General features: G+C 39.8%; 1 protein-coding gene across 1 annotated transcript in view; it reads right to left on the reverse strand.

Annotated features, from left to right (window-relative positions):
- The window catches only part of shank1 (SH3 and multiple ankyrin repeat domains 1), a 102,124-nt gene that overhangs the window by 72,831 nt on the left and 13,133 nt on the right, over positions 1 to 16,160 (reverse strand). The window lies entirely within an intron of this gene.

Consider the following 16,160-nt stretch of genomic DNA (forward strand, 5'->3'; position numbering starts at 1 on the left):
GGTTTTTTCTGTCAGGTGTTTTTTATATGGTTTTTATTCAATTACAAATACAACACATATGTACGTGTAAATCACTTTTATTATTGCTACTTTGCTCAGGTGTGCAGAACCTGTTAGGCCTACGAAATTCCCTAAGACTTCTTTCAGCACATTTCAAAGAGATTGTTTCAAACTTTTGATACAAAAATCCTCCTACAGTAAAAATATCTGTAGCAACTTCTTCCAGTGATCCTGGAGCAATTTTGTGCCAACTGTGCATTTTTTCCTGTAATGATGTTAAATGGCAAAAGTGATAACTGAATGGCTTGGAGTTTACTAAATTTAATACTTTGGATCCATGGCCAGGAATATTCCCAGATCTTAATCCAATTGAGAATCTACAGTCAAGCCTCAAAAAAGCAGGTGGACAGGCTGAAACCAACAAATTGAGATCAACTTGCTCAAAGGCATCTGAGGATTTGACCCAGAAGCTTGAACTATCACTAATGATAACACCGTAAATACTCTTTGCATAAGTTTGATTTATCTGCAAATTAAAGTCAGTATATTGTAGAAACATGTTGAAAGCAATCTGAATAAAACCAGAAGTGAAAAAGTTAATGAAACACAAAAATTAGTTTTTACTGCCAAAACCTTTGTCTTGGGCTATACAAATATTGTTCTTACACTTTCTTTTAGGCAGGATTAAACTAAATGACAGTTTTTGGTCAATCAGTGCCTCAAAGCTGGGGGAAATATCTAGGATAGACTTTTCCATTGGTGAGTTCTCACAATTTTGATGGAGCTTTTTTGGACAGGACCATGTTCTGTGTGGCGTTTTCTGCCTCTACTGAATCATCAGGGACAGACTGGCTGCTTGTTCTGTGCCGAGGCTCACTGTGTTCCCTTATTTCAAGGAGAGAATAAAGAAAAAAACTGTGGGATGTTCATACCAGCTGCATGGCTGTTTTGATTTTTATTTCATACGTTTTATCCTTCCCTGTAATAATCATCAATAAACCAACACAGCCAAATCTAACCCTACATAGCAGACAATGTGTCGATGCACATCTGCAGTGCAGACACTTGTAAAGGACTATAGCACTTCATATAACAGAAAAACCATACACTCGTGCTCTTGCCATCACCCCTGAGAGAGCTGAGAAGCCACTTCAGAGCGCCAGTGAGCAAGATAACAGATCTGTCCCTGAAGGACTCCGCTTGGCTCTGTGCACTGTTTTCAGGATTTTCAGCACCACTACATTCTGGACAGCTCCACACAGACCCAAACAGCTGAATAACAAACGGCGAGGAAGACACCGCTCGGGTTTACACGCGAGGATAGACGAGTCAACGGAGAGAGATGCCAGAGAGAGATGCAGGAGAAAGCAAGGAAACATCTCATTTATCATCCCATTTGTAAGCAATTACACAAATTTCCTCAAGTAGCTCTAATTACCAGTCATTTTGCAAATCTTTACATGCAGATGTTAATGCCTTTCTCACAGCTGATCTAAAAAAGTATGCAGCATCAAGTATTAAGTTGGTTTTGATTTGACTTGAATGAATGTAAAGCCCATATAATAAGGGAAATTTACAATTTAAATGGACTTATGTGGTGTGTGTGTGTGTGTGTGTGTGTGTCTATGTGTGTGTGTCTATGTGCATGTGTCACGAGGCTGCCGAGAGACTCAGGGGGACTCGGAGTCATGTTGTGGATTGAAAAAATGTGTCAGACTTGTAACGTTGAGGCTTTGGCTTTCCTCGTGGGAGCGAGAGTTAAAACTACCATCTGTCCAGCTCGAAGAGAAACAAAAGGGTCGAATAAAACAAATCTACACGGAAATGAAACAGCGAAGACAGGAGTGGATGACAGGGCTATTCATGTGGCAAAGCATAATCACCTTAAGATGCCATTTGGATTGGTATAAAGTCTGAAATTCCTGAAAAATAGAAGCAGCTTTCTTTAATATAACCAGCTCAAAGAGTTGCCTTGATTTATTTAATGCGAGTGTAGAAAATATACATCGATCCGAATAGCTGAAATAAATGAAACTTATAAAAAATACAAAAATACCAGAGTCCAACAAAAAAACATGATCTAAAACCTTAATTTGAGGCTAAACGGCTCACTGTTTTGATACTTTGTGTCTGCCTTGAGATGCTATTCTATGTCAGCCTTCTGTGTCCTTTCATTTTCTTCTCACTTCTCACACACACAAACAAACTCAGTCAATGCAGAGCTGGTTGTGACAACTACTGACTGGCTGAAAACATTTCTGTCTGAACTTCTGCTCACAGTCAGGAAAAAAAGGGCTTGTGCAGCAAACTGTAGAGCACAACCCCCCACCCCCCCACCACCACCACCACCACCACCACAAACGTACCAAAGAAATGTCAAATCAATTATTTTATAATTAGCATTTTATCATTAACATTAACGCAGAAGTAGCATTTCAAAAATGTGTCTTACTGAGTTTTTTGTAAGAGTTTCTGCAGAAACACGTCTAGGTGACTGATCATAACTGAACATGGAAACAACAAATTGACTAAATTAAAGGAAAAATCTCAAGTTGTCAGCAATTCTGTGTAACATAAACGATTTATCAAACCACAGTGTTTGGCGTATAATTTAGTGCTCACTCATACTCATGCCCCTGAGTACAAATGGTTGATCAGCCCTAGCAAACTTGGTTTTAATGGCCAGGCTTTTGTTCTCTTGCTTTGGTAATTAGGCACAGCTTACAGCATATCTCATTTGAAGGTAAAACAAAACGCTAAGAGCTGTTATCAGAGCTGACATTAATTTGAAAATGACGCACACAGAGTATAAACCCACTGCATTTGTAAGTTGCTGTTACAGCTAGCCTTCAGAATAGCTTTCATGTTAGCTGCAATGTCTTGTTAGGTGGCAGTTTCTACTCACTTCCTTTGCCCAATGTGTGCCTTTCTCTTTTTTTGTGTATATTCCTCTGGATTGTATACATCTCTTCTGTTTGCTATTGATTCCTGCTCTCTTACTATTTATATTTTACTCCTGCACACTTGGCATGGAGCACCCATAATTTCATTGTACATGTACAATCATAATAAAAGACTCTTCTTTCCTATTCTATTCTTTAAGTGGGAGGAATAGGAGTACCCGGAGAGAACCCAAACATACAGAGAGACAGCATGCAAACACAGAAGGTCCCCAGCTGGCTGATGGAGGTGAACCCAGGACCTTCTTGATGTGAGACTATTAGCTTTGCAGTGTAGAGGAGAAAGGGTCAAAGATTACAAGGGCTGCTGTATTGTACTCTATCATTTATGATGAAAAGATATGGTTTCAAGACCAAGCATTTAAAGAAACGAAATTCTGGTTATTTTTTGCTTAATTTGTTCTTTCTTCTTGATTCAGTTTTTTTTTTTAAACTAACAAAGATTTGAGGGTCACATGCAAGAAGAATTTTGTTAATTTTGTTGTTTTACTTTGCATTATTTCTTATTTTTGGACACAAGAGTAGCTTTAATTAAAAGACCGGGTATACAGTCACTATTTGATACATAGATTGTGGACTTTATAAGCAAATAATAAATCAAAACAAAATCTTTTTTCTACTGCAGTAAACAGTAAACACAATCATAAGATAAATGTAGTGGATAGAGAAGTGCCTAAGTGCACTTGGGTCAAGTAAATATATAGAGTATTAACTTGCAAATATTGCATTTTAAAATTTCAGGAAAAGGTTAAAACTCCCATAAATGTCAACAAATTCATGAGGCCTCTATAGAAACATCAGTAATCTGACTAAGCATACAGAGACGATGGCTGAGATGGAGAAGCAGGATTGGAAGCAATTTTCTTTTAAAGGAAACTGACAAACAAAAAAGACACAAGGGCAAAGAGAGAGAAGGAAAGAGAACAGGCCGCCTTCTGAAGTTTCATCAGAAAGCTGACCAATCAGAGATACAGTAAGTACCTCCAGAAGATATGGTAATAAATGGAAGTGAACAATCCATAATTTTGCATACTGCTGATTAAGCAAATATGTACAGGGAAGCAGCGAGGTGTGAGAGATAGGAATGAAGAAACAGGAGACGGAGAGAAAAGTGCAAATGTAAATCCTGCCAATCCATAAGAGCAACTCAAAGGGTCACCGCGACTTCAATTTTAGTCACCTGCTCATGTTTGTGAATATTTTGTACTGCAAAAACGCTTACTGTACACATCGTAGAAAAGAAAACTAGATTTTTGTTTCCGACACTGTGCATATGCTCGCAAAATAATCATAAATCACAACTAAGCCTGACAGATAAGTCATTTGTTTCGCTTTCAAGTTAAATATTTGAACAGATCTATCAACAGATAGATCAAAAAGACTCCATTTCCAGTTTGTGGCACATATGTTCAACATATTTTCAACTTTTGCTATTGCTTGGTGGTCAGTTAGCAAGTGGTTGCTATAGCCACATCTGCTCGTAACCGAAGGAATCACCAAACCAATGAAAGAAGAACCAGATAAATGTTGTCCAGCTGAATGCGCTGGAGAAACAGTTACAGTCCAGACAGTTTATCCTCTCATGGTAGATTAAGTGTTAGTCTTTAAATAATTTAATCAGCTGGCCAGTCAGTCTTATTTAAACTGAACTCTGAATCAGGCTAACTTTAAACTGAACTTCTGCTCTGTTTGCTAAACTATGATTAACAAACAGAACACACACAGCCACCCTTAGAGGCAATGTGGTATCTGTGAGGCGAGAGCAGCACGTTGCAGAAAATATAACAAGAAAATGGCACACATGGATGATGATGACTGAAGAAGAGTGAGAGAAAAGAGAGGAAGGATATAAAAAAAACTGTGGAGATATTGTGATGGAACAAATGAACTCTGAAGGAGGAGAGTGAGGATGGGAGTCGAATGTGAGAGGTGTCTGTGAAACCAGAAGGTGTGAACTCACAGAGCCGATGGTGGAGAGAAGAGAGGAAAAGAAGACAGTGAGGAGGAAGGTCAGGTTGAACCATGAATCTACTGCCAATTTTTTTATTATTATTAAAGCTGCCAATTCCCAGAGTCAACGCTGTTTTTAGATTTGGCCTTTTCCCACATTTTTTAGCCAAAAACTTGAAAGGAGAACACCTTTATGCATAATTCAATTCTGTCAGGTTGGAGAAGGCTCTGAAACACCACTAAAACACTCATGAGATGCTAAAACACTCCAGTGAAAGCCATGATGAAATTTATTTTACGGTGAGGAGCTCGTTAAAGCAGGCAGAGCAGGTTGCTTTGCAGGTTTTTAACGGACTCGTACCTTGAAGCTGTGGAGTAAAATCCTCCCACACTGCACAGCGATCATCTGCCGTCTGAAATAATAATCTGAAAGTGGCTGGCGTGACAGAGCCATTTGTCACACATTCTTAGCTATTTATTCATATATTTTTAAGCTAGATACTAGCATGGTCCCAAAGGATGGAGCAGCAGCTAAAAAAGCGTGATCCAAACTTTTGAAAGAATCACTCATCGTCAATTACGCCGGAACAGGTCAGAGGGAAAATTATGAGAGGGAAAGTGATAATCAGCTCCCAAGAGAAAAGCCATGACTCACACATAAAAGATCTTCATAATGAATGCTCTGTGTGTGCGCACTTATGTGTGTCTATCTCAGTGATGAGGAAGAGGGCGATGATGTGATTAGATACTGCCTAATTCCAACAAGTGATAATCGTCTCCTCAGCTTTTGTATCTGACTACAGAAAATCTCCATCTCTCGCCATTCTCCTTGGAGAGCTGTTTTAGTTTCAGGTCATATCATTAACACTTTAGTCAGTCCTGCAACCTAAAACTGCATTAACCCTGCTGACCTTCACCTCATTGAGCAATCAGGCTGACATTAGCCACACAAGGGAAGCAAGGAAAACGTGGGAACAGCGACTAAGTCGATCAGATTAAATACAAAAAATGTAATGCTTTTTTCCCCTTACACCCAATGCTGAGGGTCGTGCTGTTAAAACCTGCTAACATGTGACGCGATATGTTGCGTCATTGCGTCAGTGTGTTTCTTACTGCAACATGTATTTTAGAAACAATGTGTTTTCTTCCTTGTTGCAGAGGAAGATCAGAAGATTGAAGAGGCTTTCATGTCTGTCCAGTAAATTTAAAATTAAGCCTGCAGCTGGTTATCTTAGCTGAGCACAAACACTGGAAGCGGGGAGAAGCGAGTCACCAAGAACAGTGCTGATTATGGATTAAGGATCACTCGATATCAGGAAGACTCGCCCTGCTGAGGAGGTCCACATGGTTCTCACTCACAGGGTGTCAAATACTGCCTATACTGGGTCATTTTTCTGTGTGAAGGTTTTTGGCCTAAAAAGGTTCCAACAAACAGTATGCAAAACAAAACTAAACAGCAGGAAAAGCAGCGTTTTGATTTGTGTGACAGCCACGTTTCCTCTCAGCAGTTTGTGCATATCTCTGAGCCACCATCACTCTGCAAGAAAACACATTTGAACCCCTGGGAGGGGAAAACTGTAGGCTGGTCAGGAATACTGATTTTACAGGAACGATCAAGCAACCAAGTTATTTTAGAAACTAAAATCACCATTTATGAGCCCAGTATAGATTTTGTTTTTATTGAAGGATCTACTTGTGTTTTTTGTGACAGACATTTTGAAACATTGATTACTTTGGGCATCAGATATCTCCTGCAAGGCCTCTGCAGCAGCAAATCTTGATGCTCTATAGGTCTATTAGCCATGCTTCACTGCACAACAGTGCAATGCAGTAATTAGAAGTGGAAAATTAAAATCTTTGCCACCTCAGTGGAGCAGTCCATGAGAAAACTATGAAAATTTGCAGGAGAGGTGGAGAGAAAGAGTCAGCAGCAACTTAATATTCAGCTGCGGTCACTTGAAGTTTAACAGGAAGAGCTAGCCATTAGCTTTCTGAGCCAAGCTACCTCATGAGCAAGATGTCAACAAGTCACAGCTTCCTCCCAACAACATAAATCTCACAACTTTGCTGCATTTAAACTTTCTGTGTGGACATAAATGGTAATTTGTGATTTTTTTTAGACATACTGCTTGGCAGATTTAGGGGAGCTTCTGTATAAAAGATGGCGGTAGGCATACTTTGTTAAGCTAGGGAAGGACTTTAAGCTAAATTAGCTAGCTTTTGGCAGTAGCTTCATTTCATCATAAAGACATGACAGGATGATTAATCCTCTTATCTAACTCTTGGCATTAAATTGAGCAAAGTTATTGCATTAAATGCCAAACTGCTACTTTAAACACCCTCCTTTTATCCAAGAATGCACTTGGATCAATAAGCGTACGAGTACGAGGCGTGCACAATGAGTTAATGGACATTGGCAAACTGAAAACTTTATTTGTTCTGCTGCTGGCAGTGTCGAGCTCGCGTGCCCCTGCCTTCACACATTTCACACACTGGAGATTCATTTGTACTCCTGAGAAGATCTGACAGCTTTCATATTTATCTGCTCTGTTGGCAGTGTCGCTCTCAAAAGTGTTTGTCATTGAGTCTCTTAGTTCAGACACACCAGTGTGTTATGCAAACACAGTCTGCGTCAGTCTCGTTTTTACGTGACGATATGCAACTGTGCTGTGCATGCAGTAATGATATTTCTGCACTTTAATAATCTAGAGAAAGTCTTACACAGCATGCGGAACAACATTTTGGCTTTTGCTCTTTAGGTGATCTGTTAAACATGTATGTGAAAAAAAACGTACCATTTTCTGTTATGTGCGCTCCAATCGAAACGTTCACCTCAACCGTGTAATCAAATAATGTCATTTCAATTACAGTTTTGGTTTCCGATGATTATTAAAACAACACAGTTAAGATCAAATGTTCTACCCACCTTCTATTTTGCATTAATGCTCTCATTTTACCTTGAAGCACATCATTTACCTTATTTTATTTGCCCCAACAAAGAGCCACAGTCACTCCACAACAGGTTATATTTTCAGTTCAAGCAAATCTACTCAATTAAAAAGACAAGGGTCTATTTTTTTAAAGTTTAACAAGCTCATTATTTTTTCACTAATAATTGTTATCTTAATGCCAACAAAAAGAATTATATCCATGATTTTTGCCATAATCAAGCAGGTCTGTTGTTCCATAATTAAACTGAGCGCTAATAACATGTTACCATCGGGGAGTCGATGTGTTTGCACACATAGACTTTTTTCTTGGGTGGGTCACCCAGATATATAACAACAACAAGCGCATTACGCTTTTTCAAATTCTCTTGCTTCATTTTTTCTCTTCCCATACCCGGGAAGGCTGAACGGGATAATGTCTCATTCATCTGCTCTTCCAAGAGTCTCTCATCCCGCTGTTGAACAGACATCCGTAGTTCTTGTTCTGATTTGAGATGCACTTGGAGACATGGAGGACTACTCTCACCACACCGGCAGGTGGAGAACTGGTTCATATGCTGCTCTGCTGACCTCACTGAGGCTACAGAACTGAAGAAGGACAGTTCTTCCATGGGATGAAGAACTGACTGGTGAAACAGCTGAATATTATTCAGTTATTAGTTGTTACAATATACATAATTTTATTATTTATAAATGTAATACAAACGTTTGTTTAACTTTTTCATTCTAATTATACTCAGCTCGAATGTGAAGAAAAGAAGGAAAGTAAACAACCTCTCTATTTTCTGTTGCCTACATGAAAATGTGTACAGTTACAGTCAGGGGTTAAAGTGGGATTCAGGAGGTGGGGAAACCCTAAAATTGGTTGTAATGGGTCAGTGTAGGGAAATAAATCACAATAATTTCACGTGTACAAACCCAATATCTGATTTAAAAACTTGAGGACTTACATGTAAGCTTTAAATTTCCAGTTCTGCATCTGTACTCAGTAAGTACAGATACCTGAAAATTCTACTTAAGTACAGTACTTGTCTCCTCTGCTACTGCATATATGTGCACATATACATGCAAGCACAAACCGCTGCCAGCAACATACCCTGTCTCTGCAGAAATATTGTGCTGCACATGTGAAAAGCCATTGCAGTGTTACATAATTCAAGAAGAACCAGCAGATATCCACGACGGCTCAGCTGACACCCTTCTATACGTCTTCTTTGCAAATCTCATAAAGGACATGCTATATGAGCAGTTTGCCCATCGATGCTACGCATCTAAAAGCTGTTTTGAGCCCACCTCCACCCAGTTTCTCCTTTCATGCTGTGTCTGACCCAATCATGTCTGATGTCATACATTGTTGCTCTGTTCTCTATGGGGAGGTCCTGCAGCTGCTTCCTCTAACCACACTCGTCATGATTGAAATAAAATATTAGAATATGATGCTGTGCTGGCTGAGCTCTTGTTATTTAGGCTGGATCAGTCTATGTGGTGGACAAATAACAGAAAGTAAGCCCACAGGAGCATTAGCTGTTTGTTTTTTTTTTTCTTTTTGGCAGCGCTAAAATGTTTCTGCATTGCTGCTTTGTAATTACCTGTAGCAGAATTTGAATTCCAGGGGTGTATTTACTCAATATGTACTTGAGCTCAAATCAGCAAATGAAACAGGTGGCTGGCAGCTCTGAGTAGTATCACACTTGTCAGAAATGAATTGGTAAGATATTCATGGATAGGGAACAAGCGAGATGAGCCATTAACATCTGCTTTTGAAAGACACAAAGCTCACAGAACAAAGTGGTATGTCTGACAAATCTGTGTCTGGCAAGGGAAAGGTGGATTTGAGCACACGGCTACATGGAATAAGTGTAATCTATACAAAACTTTTCTTAAATACACAATCACACATCTGTGCCACACTTTAACTTTCTACTGAAGGCTGAGGGCAATGAGCAGGGAAAAAATGGGGTTATGAGGCAGCATTTCCAGTTCTGCTTGAGACGTTTTCGTGTGACAGAAGTGAGAGGGAAATGAGGTAACTTTCCTGGGTGACTTGCCAGAGTCTTGACCTCGTTCTACTAAGCTTCAGTCTATCTGCAGTCTGTGTGATGCCATCAAAAGACTGACATCCCACCAGCACAGTGACATCTAACCTCCCTCCCTTTCTTTTTTATCTCTCACAAACACACATATATCTTCACACGCTCTCCCTTTCTCCTTCTCCCTTCTCTCTGTGGTGCACTCTCTTTTATGTAGGACATAGTGTGCATATAGATAGATATTTTCAGTGTCTTGGTCCCCAGGAAATTTCACTGGGAAACTTCCAAAGAACAGATCGCCCCAATTTCCTGCCACTAAACTGGAACGGCCAATTTCCCTCCCTCCTTGTTTGACATCTACACACAAAGTGGCGCTCTGATACACACAAATGGACACAAATCTGTGGTACAGCCCGTCTGTGTGTGCAGCAGGGTCTCGTATACACATACAGGCCCCATAAAGATGCACATAAATAAAACTACAGTCGCACGCACATGTTGTCATCTCTCGGCACAAAGATATGTAAGTCAGGTAAAACACCTCTAAACTGTAGTGACCCAAGGGTGCTCGCACAAAGGAGAATGAAGCCACGTGTATTACGCACATTCTGATGTAACCATCCCCTGTGCTATCAAACTAGGGTGAGCGCCGACGGAGGAACCTGGTTCAAGTTTAAAAGAAAAAGGGTGGAGTGTGCAACAGCATCACTGGTGTTCTCATCATGGAAATGTCACAGAATTAGGCTCGGGACACCTCTGAAAAGAACACCAGCACATTTGGTGTCCCAGAATCTCCCTTCTGTGCAGCCTCCACTCGCCATCCCACCATAACTACACTCAACATGCTAACAGGAACACTGGCAGCCATGCTAGAGTTCCTGTTAACAGTGGCTAATGGCTCTGCTCTGTGAGGCCATGTTCAGACACAGTGGTGCCCACTCTGGCTCAAACAAGCATGAAGCAGGTACGATATTTATTCCTTTTAGCAATCGTTGTCATCTGTTGTCATCAACTGTATATAAACGATGGACATAACCCCTCCCTCATCTTGTGGTTAGTGAGTTTCTACAGTGAGAATTTCTCACTGTTGCCATCTGACTGTGAAATCCTTTGTGACTGACAAGTTGTTAGATCATGAGACTAATCTGGTCTATCCTTCTTTCTGATGCCAGTAATGCCCAAAATTTACTAAATGAACTTCATATTTTCCTCCTCCTGTACTCCTACTGACTTGAAACTAGCGTTAGAAGCAATAATAAAGTCAGCAGGAAAGAGTTTATTGAGGTCACAGAACAAGACTCACAGAAGTAAGAAGTAATTCTGCAGATAGTGTCACAAAGATTGGCAGTTTAAGGCACCTCATCACAAACTTCCCCTCAGAGCTGGAAGCTTTGCGAGTCTGTGGGTCATATTTATTTAATGGTAAATAGTTTTACGGGTGATTTTAAAAAAGTGGTGCTGCTTTCTAAACGCAGGCGCAGTTGGTTCATTTCAGTATCAAGCACAAAAAATAAGACATGTTTTTCGGCATTAAATATTGGTTCAACTAGCAGTAATTTGCACTTTCTAAATGATATTAGATCAGTTTGTGTTGAATATTGATAAAGAAAATCCCAGAAATACATATGCAACAGGGTCAGTTGCAAAAATGTTGTAGTTCCCACATCTTACATCCAGTCTTCTCACTTCTCTCTTTATAAATGCAGATAGTGCTTTTTTCATGCAAAACCTTTTGAAAGTTCATAATGTACTGTTAACCTCCTTTTTTATTTGATTTTACTTGAAAAACTCTTGTACCATAAACCAAAAACACCACATTTTACTTAACAGTAGCCAACCCATGCATGCTTACAAGAAATGGAAAACCCTTCTCAACAACAAAAAGCCCAAAGACATCTATCCAATTCCGCCTCCTTCTTTGAGCATCTAAAGATCTGGCATTGTGGTACAGGGAGAAAATGTAGACATGTTGCAGAAACGCAATAAACCACCCCCCAAGAGGGATTCCTATCTATATACAACAGTGGTTTATAGTGAAGATGTGAGTGGGTGTATGAAAAGTACATAAAGACACAAGCAAAAATAAGCATGTGGGCTTATGCTGAGGGGTAAAAGTGACCCTGTGGTTTAATTCCCTGTGCATCAAAATTGTGTTACAGGCTACAGCCTACCAAATCTAGCCTTTCAGCAGAGTGAATTTTAAAGTATTTTACAGTCAAACCAATGCATTAGAGACTTACAATTTCAATTTAATAAAGGTTAGCTGGAAGCAGCCTTATTCAAGTCAGTAAATTCATAATTAGCAACACTGATTTAATAAGGTTTCTCTTTCTCTTGTGGCTCTCAGCAGCTATTCACTCCTTTTGTGGATCACTTAGGTCACTCGTAATGTTGATTTGTATATAAATGCTCTCTAATCTTTTGATCAAATTAAGGTTATGTTGTTAATTTATAAAAACTTGAAGAAAGTTTGGGCAGTTAAAGTTTAAAATAAGTAAATGCTGGTCTAGAAGCACTCATTTTATTACGGCTTAAAAGGCTCCTGATAAGCAGTTAGGTTTGACACCCCCCCCCCCCCCCCCCCCCCCCAAAAAAAAATAAATAAATTGAAATGGTAACACTTCACTCTGTGTTCTAACAGGCTTATAAAACACTAATTTCACTTCCCAAGACTAAAACTGTAATGCCTTAGGTAGTGGTACCACAGATCAAGCCAAATAAATTATCAGAGGGGAGGCCTGGAAGACAATCAGCTACAGCTCCCTGTATCTGCACGCCTGTCAATCAAAGCTGCTACACCTTTAACTTTAAGCCTTATCGGTTTACAGCTGGGGAAGGTACAAAAAAAATCACTCATGTGCAGTTGTTACAAAGAAGAGTCTCATAGGGGTCTTCTGAATCACTCTTTGTCTGGTCCCTCACCCAGGACCAATTTGCCATGGGAGACCATACCAGGGGGCAAGAGCCCCCACACAACTTAGCCCCTGGGATCCCTGGGACACACAAACCCCTCCACCACGATAAGGTAGCGATTCGGGGAGGAGCAGATGGGAAAGGTACAAAAAAATCATTAATGTGCAGTTGTTACAAAGAGAGGAAATTATCCACAGAGGGCACTGTTCTTTTTTCTACCAGAATGTAAACATGCTTTTTATTGGAGTACAGTTGGTCATTGGGAAACCATGACAATCCATGCTGATTGGAGCCTCCAGTGGACATTGGAGGGACTGCAGTTTCTGCAACTTCACAACTTCTATATTTCAGTCTATCTGCAATGTGATTTTCCTTCATTTACTTTGTTTCCATGGTAACAAGTCATGTTAATCACCACTGATTTTCTGAATAAGTGAAAAACTTTACATGCACTAACTCAAAAGACTGTAAAAGATTGGTGTTTCTGATATCATTTGAGTTTTTCATGCAACTGGCCAGTCACGATGTTGGGATGTCAGTGATGTCAGAGATATGCATATCTAGTGGGGCTCAGCATGAAAATAGTTTGTGGTGTATGAAAACACAGGAATTTCATCCAGCTCACTGAGGTTTGTGTCCCATGAAAAATGAAAATCAAATGCAGAATAATTACTTTCAGACTGTGCTGACGTTTTAGTTTAAGTTAAAAAAATATGATTTTTTAGTTTTCATTTACAGTTTCTGTCCTGGCTTGACTAGTTTTACAATCACACAGATTATTTTAATCAAACAGCCCTTTTTACAATCAGTAGAAGCAATTCAAAGGCTTTTGAGGCAAACGTGTGCAGGCTTTTTCCCAAAGTTGTAAAACTCTAAGATCACAAAAAGGCGATTGTTGAGCACTGATTATGAAGTAGGAAGAGCAATATGAACAAAGATCACACAGTTAGCTTAAAGCTCTTTAAATATCAACCAAAAATTTCCCTGGAAAGGTCACCGTAATTAACTTTGTTGATAACATTTAAGAAATTAAACAATTAAGAAATTAATGATGAGGGCTTGGAGCAATTTTTGATAATCTATGTAGATATGATACCGTGTATTTATGAAAAGGAAACACTCTAAAACTTTATGTTTAACTAAATAGTTGTTCAATAAATTAACTTCTTGTTTTGCCTGTAATAATTTCATAAAGCAGAGGAAAGGTCACATTTAAAATGCCATGTTTAGTCCAACCACCATCATAGAAGTGGAAAATATACAATTAAGCATCACATGAAAGGAGGAAAAGAAAGAAAAATGATTGTAATTGCTGCTCATGAACATAGCAGCTGATTATTTTTCTATTCTTCACCTACTTGATCATTTCAGCTCCACTTAATAACAAACTAAAGCTTCGCGAAACGCAAGCGCTGTTCATCTTTACATGCGTGGATTCGAGCACCGTGTTTGTTCAAGATCCCTCCTATAGAAGAGATGAAGACAGTCGATCAGCTGGGGAGTCAGAGAGCTGAGATCACTTTCAAATAGCCTGCTAATTAATTCGCTTTATTTGTCATTGCCACTAAATCTCTGTGGAGCAGCACAGAACCTGTTCTTGGTTTCTGCTAGCAGCTATATGTGCAGCCTGTTTTAGAGAGCTGAGTAATATCCTCCGTCGCACAGACTCATGTCTCTGGTCTGGCTGTGGAGCTGAAGCGGAGGCTTGGCCCAGAACGGCAGGACCCACTTGCTGCCGTCTAGGCTCAAGTGGGGGGTTTCGTTGGCAGAGCGTGGGGAGGTCATTAATAAATAAGCCAAAACGAGAGTAGCTGTAGGGAAGGAGGCTGCCGGAACATATGAGGGGCTGTGAAATATTAAAGGATACTGCTCCACTGCTCCAGGCGCCAAATGAGAGGCTGACCATGTGGCAACCTCCGGGTCGTCCCTGTTGCTTTCTACTCCCAACCAGCTTCACATGTCTCCCTGTCGGTCACATTCACCACAGCCTGCTGGATTTCTGCTTTGCTTCTCTCTTCCCAGAACAGCGTTCTTTGAAGTGGTTGTCAGAAAGTGCCAACCGTCAGCAGAGTCTGCAAAGCAATTCGAGTTTTGATCTGGACCCGCTGGGAATTGACCAAAGCTGAGTTTGTGATGAGCGTGCAGCTCTGACAACACTAAAGATGGGCTTTATGCAGTAGTTGGAATTCAATAGCGTCCATCAGGAGACACAAGAGTGATTCATACTTAAATACACTCAAAATGAGGTAAAAAAGTATGTGGGGACAAAAGCCGGACAAAGCTGTCACGTCTGAGAAAGCCCTCTCTGACCGAGTGAGGGGAGATTTTAGCTCCCTGCGGTCCAGCAGTGGCTGAATCAGCGCTTCTTTCAGGGTCTGTGGTTTCATGTTTCAACGCTCTTGAATGAAAAATCTATTTTCTCAGACAGATACAGAATCCTAAACAGGCACAATACGGAGGGGCTTTTACCCACTAACTACTTCACAAGGGCCTCGTTGCATACAGGCTCATCAAAAGCAGTCAGTATTCAGAACCTTTTTTTTTTTTACATCGACCATATACCAACATTTGTATGACAATAAAATGATCGAGAAGACATTTGGATAAAGCAAATATTCTGCATTTTACTCCAAAACACATTTATTTGGCACCTCTAGGTTTTGTTTACTTTGAAGCCAAAGGTTCTTTCCTCCAAAACATATGATCTCCCTCTTAAACATAATGCACATTCAAGTTTTTTCCTGACTGAGTGGTGATGCATCAGGCATCAGCATCATCACGATTTCTTCTCGCACTAAGTTAATGTATTTCACAGCAAGATTTATAAGCAGGCCTGTATTTGCTTTTAGATTTGTTATTTTTGGTACTGAGTCACTTGGTAACTTAATGCTATCATTAAGCTGATGTATGTGGGTTAAAAGGGTGCAATGACATCACTCTGTACTAAACAAAAGGAAGCATTTATGTGATAAATGTTTTATTATTCATAATTCTTGGGTGCCACACCAGTTTGTTTCTTTTATGTTTGAATCCTCTGAAACACTTTTCTTGACCAAGTTTAAGAAAGGTGGATTCTCCTGATGTCTGTGTTGACACCAAGTTTCATTAGATTTAACTCTGCTCCTTGTTTGTTGCTGACAGGGAAAAAAAAGCCCTGATCTCCGACTAGGCTACATGTGGACAGAAAACGACCCATGATAATCCACCCCAGGATGTTCTGAAAGGAAAGGAAAAAACCCACCAAGGCATTTTGAGGAAGGATTTTACTTTGTGTCTCAAAGCAAATGACCACAATGAGTCTGTTAACTTGACTCCAATACAATACAAATCATCACTGATATCAGAATATATATTATAAT

Source organism: Rhamphochromis sp. 'chilingali' (assembly GCF_963969265.1).
Source record: "Rhamphochromis sp. 'chilingali' genome assembly, chromosome: 15".
NCBI classification, from domain to species: Eukaryota; Metazoa; Chordata; class Actinopteri; order Cichliformes; family Cichlidae; genus Rhamphochromis; species Rhamphochromis sp. 'chilingali'.